The following is an 11,022-nucleotide window of genomic DNA, read 5'->3' as shown; positions in this document are numbered from 1 at the left end:
TATTCCCAATTTTGCGCTCTTCGTAAAATCTTGTAGCTTCATAGTTTTTGCGAAAAAAATATTGAATAATATGAGTTGATTCCATCCACCAGATTAAAGTTCTGGTAGTTTTTTTATCACGACACTCAAGAATTGAACTCTATAGTCAAGTCGCTTAGCGAAACCATGCAATATTATTATGTGTTTTCAGACTAAATCTGGTTTTGGAGACGTTTTCCTTAAGGTTTCCAGTCTCCTTAAACAGGCAAGTTATGCTGTTTACTACAGCGACCAGGTTCACATTTATGTCCAGTCTGCAAGACTTTTTGCATTTTTTGTAGTTAATTCTAGATAAAATTTTCATTGTTTATGGTGGCTGCTATATAGATCGAACTTATATTTCATCTCTCAAATGACGCGTATCTTTAACAGATTTTTTACTAGGGAGGATCTTTCAATGTTTGTTTCCAGCCAAATCATTCGTATCAAATCTTCTGATCTTATTGACATTTTCAACTTGGATTAGCAGTAGTGGCGATTTCTAGGCGATTAAAGCCATTGGAAGCGGTCTATTGGCATCAATACGTTTTTAGTTGAGATATGAGAACCAGATGAAAACGATAACACACTGACACAAAAAATTTCTGCGCTAGCGCGTTCTAGTTCATGCTGGTCCAGAATAACTCTGCCAGAGACTTCTTCTCCCTTTAGCCAGTTGTTCGCGAATTCTCTTTCGTCACGGTCGTAGAGTCTCTATTTTGCCTCTAAATTGCCGGTTTAGAGGCGAAACTATCAGTCTGTGGAATCAGTCCTATTGGCTTTGACTAAGTGGGTAAGTGTGCAAATGTATACTCAGAACGGTTAGTTCGTTCGGGGTTTATATCAATTCGAGAATTTTGAATATGTTTTTTGCCAGTATTTGCATAGCATTAATAAAAATTTTACATTGTTGCCTCCTGAGTTGCCAGAGTAAGCAGTCTTTTCTCCTGAATGTATATTTACATGGGCATGTTCTTAAATGGTTTTGAAATAAAAAAGGATGCTTATGACAACATAGTTGCGCTCTTATACAAATTGGTAAGTTACATCTACTGGATATTTTCCACTTCTTCAATAACATTTTCTCTCAATAGGCTCGTTTTTTCGAAGTGAACTCAACAATGAGGGAATAAATTAGAGAACCTTTACACTGTTAAGTCTGAGGCGGGAAAATTTCCGATTTGGTCATAACTTTCCAAACTGTTATAACTTTTTCTCGTTTCCGGTAATTCCGTGAGTGGCAGCCGCTCGGGTAACTTCGCACCACTGACTTTTCTGAAACAAGTAAATTTCAACTTTTTTCGTCAAGTTTCTAATTAACAAATTTAGGCTTGCTTTGTATGAGAATGTATAATATAGAACTGCAACTAAATCGGATTAATTTATTATTGGCTTTATAGTATAAAATGTTTTAACAGAGCCATGTAAAAAAATAGAATGTATTTAAACAGTCACATACTTTACAAATTGTGCGATGTCTTGATGAATGAGCCCATCAGAATGTTTATTTAAAATTATATCAACATTATTAAGCGTTTCGACCAATTAAAGTAGAGTCTTAGGGATTCGACCTGAACAAATATCCTTGATCAACTTGGTTGGGCACTTTTTCGACATATCATTAAATGAGAAGAACAAACTTTTAAAGTTTTTATTTACATGAATGGCTATGCATGAGGTTTATGTCCCGATTTTTTGTTATTAATGCAAAAGTTTAGTCTATTTCGCCCCTGACTGAAGACATATTATGAAACATACGTATATCCGATAGTCAGAAGTTGTTGGTTAATTGGCCAGCTCGACCACCCGATCTAAGTAGTAAAAATGTTCATATTTGACCAAATATCGGTAACGAAATTTATAGACAGAGAATGAAAGCACCCAGGAAGTTTTAAAGCGACTTGACGAGTCTGTAAATCACACTGAAAGGAACAATTTATCTTTGTCGATCTAAGCATCAGCAAACGGTTCAAGAACGTTGCCCAAATATATTCTTCAGATATCAAGCAAAGTTAGCGGATTTTTAAAGATATTATGAAATGTGTATTTGAAAGAATGTTGTTTTTGACGGTATGTTGCCGGTAAATGGTAATTCAGAAACAGCAGGATCAGAAGGAATCGAAATGATGCAAATTTGATTTAAGCACACTAAAATTTTAATCCAAGACAAAATAATTGCTCATTTGATTCGTGTGCAAAACATCAATGGGAAAATGTGTGAGGTTTTCCGTGCCTGATTCAGTCTTACGCAGTTTTGCGCAAATTGAAGCAATCGGCTCGAACATGTTTCTAATCGGCTCAAACATGTTTCTAATCGGCTCAAACATGTTTCTTGGTCATATCTGAAGAACCATTCAACCTTCACCGGTCGTGTTTCCAGAACTAGATAGAAAATTAAAAACCCCATTTACCAAGTGGAACCTAATTGAACAAATGATGGTAGTTTTCACACAAAACTGCAATATGTCCGACAAAATTGAACGAGATAAGGCAAATTTTTCAAACATGATGCCTCCTTTTTGCTCATATTTCAGGATTAAACTGAAGTATTGCACTGATTCCTACACCAGTGGATAGAGAATTAAATAATATATTTACTAATTGAAAGACAGATTGAACACTACTGGGGGTTTAGACGCAACTTGATAATTTTGTACGTAATTTTTAGTTTGAGCCGGTTTTGGTAAACGAGCAATCGGTTCAAACCCGTCTTTTTTGTCATATCTCAACATCCATTTGCATTACAGCGTTCGTTTGTCCACCTCTGGATAAAGAAATAAAAACATCATCCGGAAAGTTTGGGGAAGTTTTGACACAAATTAATAAAAAAATTTCAAAGATGATTCCAACACCTTTCTCATATCTCAAAAACGTATGAAGCTAGAGCGCATTTTTTTCCAGCAGTGAACAGAGAAATATACCACACAATAACCAAATACTTAAACCACTTAAACATATTTTCACCCGGAAAATTCACAGGTTTGATAAGAAATTGCAAAAAAATCAACGCGCGTTTTAGGTATACACATTTGCATTTTTATTTAAGGCGGGATTATGTTGTAGCTTTTTCCAGCTAATATCAGAGATTAGTAACTAATCTCTGCTAATATGAGATTAATAATAGCATTAAATTGAAAAGGGCTGGTCACTTGTAAGCTATGCAAATATCATAATTTTTTTGCATAATAGTTCTCACATAGCGTCTTTCTTTGCGATTAGCAAACTTCTTTCTGACTTCTTTAGCATTTAATTCGAATTATTTGGCTCTGGTAAAGTCTAGTATCTTCTCGCAAAGTGAATAGCTTTAATATTGAAAAACATGTGGTTAAGTGACTTTTAATGCGCTAATGAACGGGGAAACCGAGTAAATGCCTCTAATCCTAACTTTATGTACACCTAATACTATTTTGCTTTCAGTAAGATCTCAATTTTTTTTTCAGCTAGAGATCCATTTCATTAAGCGATTTTTCGTCAGAAAATTTTTCTAAATTAGATATTTAACTTTATATGCTTCAGTCAAATAGACAAAAACAATTGGCAAAAGGCCATTCGCATTGTCTATTTTCCTTTAAAATTATTATTTTTTAAAACTTAGAACAACGTTTCAAAAACTGACACTTTTAAAACTTAAAACGTTCGAGTTTATGTAGTATTCATCCCTAAAGCTTCACTCAAGTTCAACGTAGTTGAAGCCGTAACTAAATTAAAAATTGATCATAATTTTTCGATAAAATCTTAATGGTATCTCATCCAGGCGACCTCTAGTAAATTTAAGATATATCTGCTAAATTTTAGATCTTCAGACCTTCATTAGCAATGTAGGGCTAAGATTCTAAATGCACTCCAGGCAGATGATCATTAATAATTCAGAATCTCAATGTCCAGGGACTAAATTTTCCTTAAAATGGCCGCAGATTACGGTCTACGTTACATATATTTAATTTCCCTAATGAATTAGGCCCATAAGGGAATTGTTCAATTAGGGTTCGGGGTCCATTATCGATTATTATCAACTTGTGATTTTACATTCAAATGGAAATAAGTTACATGTGCCAAAGATGGGTTGTGATTATCAATTTTCCATTGCTTCTGAACTACGCATTTAATTACTATCGGATGCAAGATTAATAAGATAAAAAGTTGATGGGATATCGAACTTCGTAGAATCAAGACAATTACTAGAAGATATATTTTTAATTTTATTCTTTATGCTCTGCGGTCTTAAGCTCTTAAGTGGTCGCCGTCGGGTCTCGTTAGTATTTTTATCACGAACTTTTAATTTTTATGTTCACTTTTAAAAATGCTCCAGAAATTTAACTTAAAACTTACAGAAAGTGCATTTTCTACTGCAATTCGGATTATGGTAAACTTGTTTGGAAGATGAGGAAGAAAACACTTGAAAATTAATTAAAAACTTACAGCAAGAAATCAACCAACTTCCCAATAGGTAATTGCTAATTAATATTTGTGAAAAGTTTCCATTTTTACCTGTACTAAGGGTATTTCAAAATATTTTTTACAACCATAAGCGAATAGAGAAAGATAAGCTAATATAGAAAGTTAAGATTTGATATTTGACTGTTATGGTCTTAAGACCAAACAACTCATTAAAAGGAAATGCTAAATATGTGAATAATGAAAAATTTTCAGCTTAAAAATGTAGACCTGCTTTCTAGTTCATTATAAAATGTACTAAAAGACCCTTACGGTACTATACACCTACATATATTTACAACGAAATAACTGTTTTCAGTCACGCTTTAATTTGAAATAAACTGCCTATTGTTCAACATTTATTAATTGTGAAAGTGGCACCTGCAAAAGTTCATTTGAGTATCCGTTTTTGAGATATTTGGGCTACAAATCCTAACTAAACCAAGGAAAGCCAAAGCAATCGAAGCAAAACTGAGCAATGTAACAAACCCAATAAAAAAATTTTTCGACATACATTTTTGTGCATACGAAGGCGCAGTTTTTCTAAAATCATATAGTTTTACTTAACTCTCTGTCGTTAAACAATCTCAAAATCATTTTCTAATGCATACATTTCTCATGAATGGCGGCTTGCATCATTTTTTTTAGATGCACCTTTGCTATGTAAAAATAGGTTTTCCTAATATATTTTTATTACTTTCGGTGGTTGATGGACTTCAAAATTTATTTTTTTGTAAGAAACGGTGAAGCATACTAGAACATATTTAAGAGTAAAGTAAACAGTGACTCAAAAAGTTATTTTGATTTAAATATATGGAAAGTAGAAATGAAATGAAAAGGAAATGCTAGAATTGTTTCCATATCTCTTAGGGACATCCTGTATAGGCAAAGTAAATTTTCCATGAGTTTGAAAATAATTATTTCCACGTCTTTAGCCATCCTTCATCTAATTAATATTAAAACATGTTTAATACCAGATTAAATATAGAATTTTAGATAACAAACAGTTTAATGCATATTGCATATATTGCACACGTATGAATAAATGTTTGGCTTAAGCAGAGTAATGCTTCCATTTACTTTCCTTGAGGTGAATGTATTGTTATCAGAGATTACATGGCTTGCTTAGGAAAGTGCACTGTTGTTTCTCTCCAACTGTCTCATATTTATTTTCTTGGGAAAGTAGTAACAATTAAGCACTGAAAACATCTCCTTTGAGCTCGGATATGGAACAATTTCAGGAGTACAAGCACAAATATATTTATTCTGTTAGTTCTGATAATGATTACATAATTTTTGAAGCCATTGAGCAAAAAAGGACTTTGATATTCTTTTCTGGAACAAAATTGCATTTTCCACCTCATTTGCTTTAATGACCTTTAGCTCAGGTTGAAAGTTGCCCTCGTAGAACATTAACTGGTAGAAACTCATTGACTTCAAAGTGCATCGTCTACTCAAACCCTGCATAGTGGCGCAGTTTTTCAAATTAGCTTCGAATTTGCCTTTAAAAAGACCCCAAATAAATTGCCGAATTATGCTCGAAGAGGAAATCGCTCGCTATGGTAATTCTATTGTTTAGGGAAACAGTCTGAACTGGCTCATATTTGGCCACATTCTACAATGAACGTTAGAGTTGTTCAGAGAGACAATGCTTTAGCGTAATAGAGTTTATAGGGCAGGACAAATTTGAGTACATTATTGTTTTGGGTCTGGAACTGATCCCTGTTATCCCGCAATAAGAACATAATAATTCTCTATTATGGGCAGATATGGAAACGAGGCTGTGAGTTTTCGAGAATGAAGCAGGAAAAGTTAGTAGTTAAATGAATGGGACGTCGTGAAAAAGTAAAGATGATCAGGAACTTTACCAACATTTTAGTTTTGTTTGAGACCTAATAATCGTTTAGAATACCACTCAAAGCATAGCGAGTTTTTATGTATTCGATAAATTTTTAATTTTTTTTCACTTTAATCAATATATTCCATTATGGCAGGCATTTTTGTCAGGCTCAATTTCAGTATTGATCGGATCAACTAAATTTATACTCATTTTAAAAGATTTTCATTTTCAATTTTCGAGGTCGTAAACCCGTAAAATGTCCCCGTTAGAATAAACTATAATACATCAAACGATAGATTAAGGCAACGGAACCCATTCAAAACGGGGCAAATCTGAAAATAAATGACCTAGTGCTACATCAACAGCTTTTCCACCGAAAGGTATCTATCGGTTCTAACTTTATTTAAGCTTATGTCCAAAGTTTATCCGAACTTCGTTAATTATCATAGGGTTAATTAATTCAGTCCTTTGCCGTCCTCACTCTTTTTATTCAGTCGGCTGGGCTTTATTGATGGCTAAACGTAAGAAAGACGGCCTAATGCTTTTTGAGCTGTTCGATTATTTATCATCTTTGGTTACCGGGTTGTTAAATTTATAATAGTCAACAAAGAGTTGAGTGATTTGCTAAATATCTTGGAACAGTAATTTTGAAACGACCCATGAAACAAGCCAGTATTTCGTTTAATGCAACTCTTTAAAGAGGCGTTTCTAGATTAAGTCCTATTATTCTGTAGGCTTTATTAACTTCATTTTTTATATTTGTTTGTTGCGCACATTTGAAATTTGCTAAAATGTGAAAAAGCATCTTCCAATTTAATGAGGTTTTTGCAAAAACTCAATATTTAAGGAAACTTCAGCTCAATAATTCCACTGAGAAAACCTGGACTATTTTTTCAAGAAAAAAGTTTTTACCCTTCGTCGGAGTCGAAAAGTAAATTCTTTGTTATCTAAGTTTGGCGCTACGACTATGCTTGTTTACTAGGCATTCATCAACTGTATGTAACCGTAAATAGGTACAGTCTTAAGAAGTGTTAATCTTAGGCACCCCTAGGACCGGTTTCAGCTCTATTAACTCTCTCATCAGCTGGATTTATCCTGAAAGTAACACTCCCAGAACTTTCGCTTCTTCTGCGATATTTCTCCGCCCGCCACCTGAAAATCCTCTCTACCTATATTTTACAGTTTATGGCTTTATTTGATATATTTCTCAAAGTTTCGCATAACTCCCTTGATAAGTTTACATGAGTAATTTACATGAACTAGTTAAGAACCCAAAATATCGTTGAACAAAATTATAAACCCCTTTCAATAGCGTCTATTAAGCTGCATCAATTAACTCGGCTTATTTAACGTTTCTCGAAACGATGTGACCTGGAAAATGACGATTTAATTTAAATTACGCTCACAGATTTGATTTCGAGAAGTTTCGAGTTGAATAATTGGCAGCAATTAGGCACGCCACATCTGTTATTCTTTCGATTCTCGCTTCCTTTCTGCTTCTCGAGAGAAAATAAACGACACCCTTGAGAAACTTTTCCAAAGCAGACCATTTTTCACCTGCTTTCAATTAACCGTACCGAGAGGCTTTTATATAAACTATAAATGTGCCAATAAAAACTGGAGTGCAAAAGGAATAAATAAATAAAGTCGCTCATAAATTTTAAATATGTAATTATTTTATCGGGGTTGGTAATGATTGTATGCTTCTGTTTACAATCTTTTTGTAAAGTACACTTCCAAAAAGTATGTGTCTTAATTTGTGGACGCTTCAAACTAGAACAAACAAAAAGTTCCATACAAAAAGTACAAAAAGTTACAAAAAATCCATATCTACCAAAATGAAGCAAGTAGCAACTTGAAATATTTACCATGTTTACTAGACACTTGATTCAAACTTTGGTAAAAGTTTCATAAAAATCGCACGAAATACTGAATTTTTCCAGCAGCTTGGTAAAGCTAGTTCAACAATGAATGTGCTTATTCAAATCTGCTCTCTTCTTTAAAGAATCACATTTTCCAAACTAAAGCTTGTAGCAATTAAATATTTTCACTCTGTTTAGGAGATATATAAACTCAAAGATCTTTAAAGTTTCATAAAAATCCTGTAGCATTTCCCATTTTATCACCTTAGGGAAGGTAGACTACAATTTAGTTAATATTGGTTAATATATCATATATTGAAAATTAGTTAATATATCAGAATGAATCTATAATCAATTGCGCTCGCTCCTTTAAAAACGCGGATCTTCCAAGCTGAAGAAAGTAGATACTTGAAATTTCCTCCTTCCACAAACAAATTCTAGGGTTTAAACATACTGAAAGTTTGATAAAAATCGCTCTTCCAAAATAACACAAGTAGCAACTTGAAATTTTCATTTCCATGTCAAGTAGTCAGGTGGTTCAAACGATGCACAAAGTTTCATGTAAATCGCGCAAAATACCGAATTTTGCCAGCTAGGTAAATTTCATAAAAATTCTGTAACATTTCCATTTTTATCAGCTTAGGGAAGGTAGACTGAAAATTAGTAAATATTGGTCTCAGAATGAATCTATAATCAAGTGCCCTCGCTCCTTTAAGAAATCGGATCTTCCGAGGTGAAACAAGAACTACTTGAAATTTTCTCCCTGTAGAAACAATATCAGGGCCTTAAACATACTGAAAGTTTAAAAAATCCCGATTTTTTCCACCTTAGTCAATGTCAGCCCAATAATGGATGCATTTACTCAACTGCCTTTTATCTTTAAAAAAATTATTTATCTTTTAAAATAAATCATATTCTATAATAAAAATATCTTTAAAAATAACACAAGTAGTAACTTGCAATTTATACCATGTCATGTAACCACGTGGTTCAAACGATGCCCAAAGTTTCATGGAAATCACGCAAAGTACCGCATTTTTCCAGCTTGGTAAATGTTAGACCAATAATCAATGTGTTTACTCAACTGCGCTCTCTTCTTTTAAAAATCGCATCTTCCAAACTAAAACACGTAGCGATTACGAATTCTTACTATGTTTAGGAGACCTTTAATTCTAAACATGTTTGAACTTTCATAAAAATCCTGTTGAATCATAATTTTGGCCAGCTTAGTGAAGGGAGGTCTGAAAAGGAACAAGTATTGGTCTCATATGAAATGTTTCTAATGAATCGCGATTTCTCCTTCAAAAATTGCAGTTTCCAAACTGAACCAAGTAGCTACTTCAAAACAGATGTTTCTAAAGAGTTTTCTTTGGCTCTAAAAACTCTAAGCCATCTCTGGCTCTAAAAACTCTAAGCCAGACATTGCACGAAAATAAAAAAAAAATCGAAATAGTAAATGCCAATAATAATGATCTGTGCACTCAACGGCGCTCTTTCCTTAAAAAAATCACAACTTCCGAAATAAAGCAAGTAGCACCTTGAAATTTTTACCATGTTCAGGAAACATTTGGTTCAAAAGATGTTTAAAGAAGCTACTTCGACGTCCTAAACCCCAAATTTATCCGCCTTATTAAATATCCGATAATAGATGTAATTACACACCTATGCTCTATTTTTTAATAAATCGCATCTTAAAAGCAGAATAAAATTAGTAGCAAGTTGCAATGTACACAATGTTAAGAGTACACACTTGGATCAAAATAGGGTGAAAGTTTCTTAAAAATCTCGAAAAATATTGAGGATTGCAGGCTTGATAAATGTTAGTACAATAATGCATGTGTTTTCTGAACTGCGTTCTCCCCTTTAAGAAATGGTGTCTTCCAACCTGAATCAAGTAGTCAAAGGCGTTCAAAAATTAGAAAATTTGCCAGCTTGATAATTATTTCTCATAAATCCTCCTCCTCAATTATTTGTTCATAAAAGACTTGAAAACATGCACTGCAGGTGGTTCTGTTTTTCTTTGCATCTGCTTTTAAACATTTAAAACTTGTTAAAAGGCTCCAAGGCTAGAGTTGTATTTAGTTTACCGGTAAAATGTGTAAAGACCACAAATTATCCTCGGGTGATCGGTAGCATCGCTCTAGTATTATCTCTGTCTTATATACAAATATAATTCAAAGCTCCAGAGAATTATGTAATTTTTAATTTTCTAAAACCGATACCACTTTTCTAGTGAATAACGCTATTGGCGCTGGACTAATTGCAGCGTAATCTGTATTTAAAGCACAGCATTATTTTAGCATCACTATGGGGAAGTGGAGTGTTGGAATGGGGAAGAATTTTATATCCATTTCGTGTGTTGACTTTGGTCAACTGCTTTAAGCACTTCTTCTTTAAAGTTAAGAAGTTAAGTTAAAGTTGTGAAATTTCTGTGTGTTGAGGCATTGGCCCGTTTTCACTTCGTTTCTTTCCATGCAGATCAGCATTAGGCATAAAGTGCAAACTTTTGTGTAATAATAACAAAAACAAAAATATTGTTTCGAAACACGCACAGGGACTCGTTAGGGAACTTTATTTGCCCAAACCGCGAGCAGGGCGCAAATTCGACACCCTTTTCGCACACGTCCATTCATGTGGAAAGATTTCCCTTGTGTGCGAAAGGAAATTCCAATTTAGATTTATTTCGCTATTCAAGAGCGTACAGATAATTTGCTCCTCGAAATAATGTCTCTAAAAGTACTTCAAAATCCCCTGCACCGACGGTGAATTTATTTCCGGTATTAGGATTTTATTGGTTACATTTTGAAATATATTCCATAAACCGTAAATGAATGAATTGAAAAATTAAAATGATCAGAATATCAAGAA

The 11,022-nt window shown here is 33.6% G+C and overlaps 1 protein-coding gene across 1 annotated transcript in view; it reads left to right on the top strand.

The window, feature by feature from the left end:
• Positions 1–707: 707 nt before the first annotated feature.
• Positions 708–11,022, top strand: part of LOC109535677 (C3 and PZP-like alpha-2-macroglobulin domain-containing protein 8) — a gene marked incomplete at its 3' end in the record, with an annotated part of 219,141 nt that continues 208,826 nt past the window's right edge. Inside the window, 1 exon segment of the mRNA XM_048660919.1 lies at positions 708–811.

The sequence above is a fragment of the Dendroctonus ponderosae genome, unplaced genomic scaffold (genome assembly GCF_020466585.1).
Source record: "Dendroctonus ponderosae isolate FM_Combo_2020 unplaced genomic scaffold, Dpon_F_20191213v2 Dpon_F_20191213_1, whole genome shotgun sequence".
NCBI classification, from domain to species: domain Eukaryota; kingdom Metazoa; phylum Arthropoda; class Insecta; order Coleoptera; family Curculionidae; genus Dendroctonus; species Dendroctonus ponderosae.
Note: the sequence above shows the minus strand (reverse complement) of the source record. Positions and strands in the feature narration are given on the sequence as shown.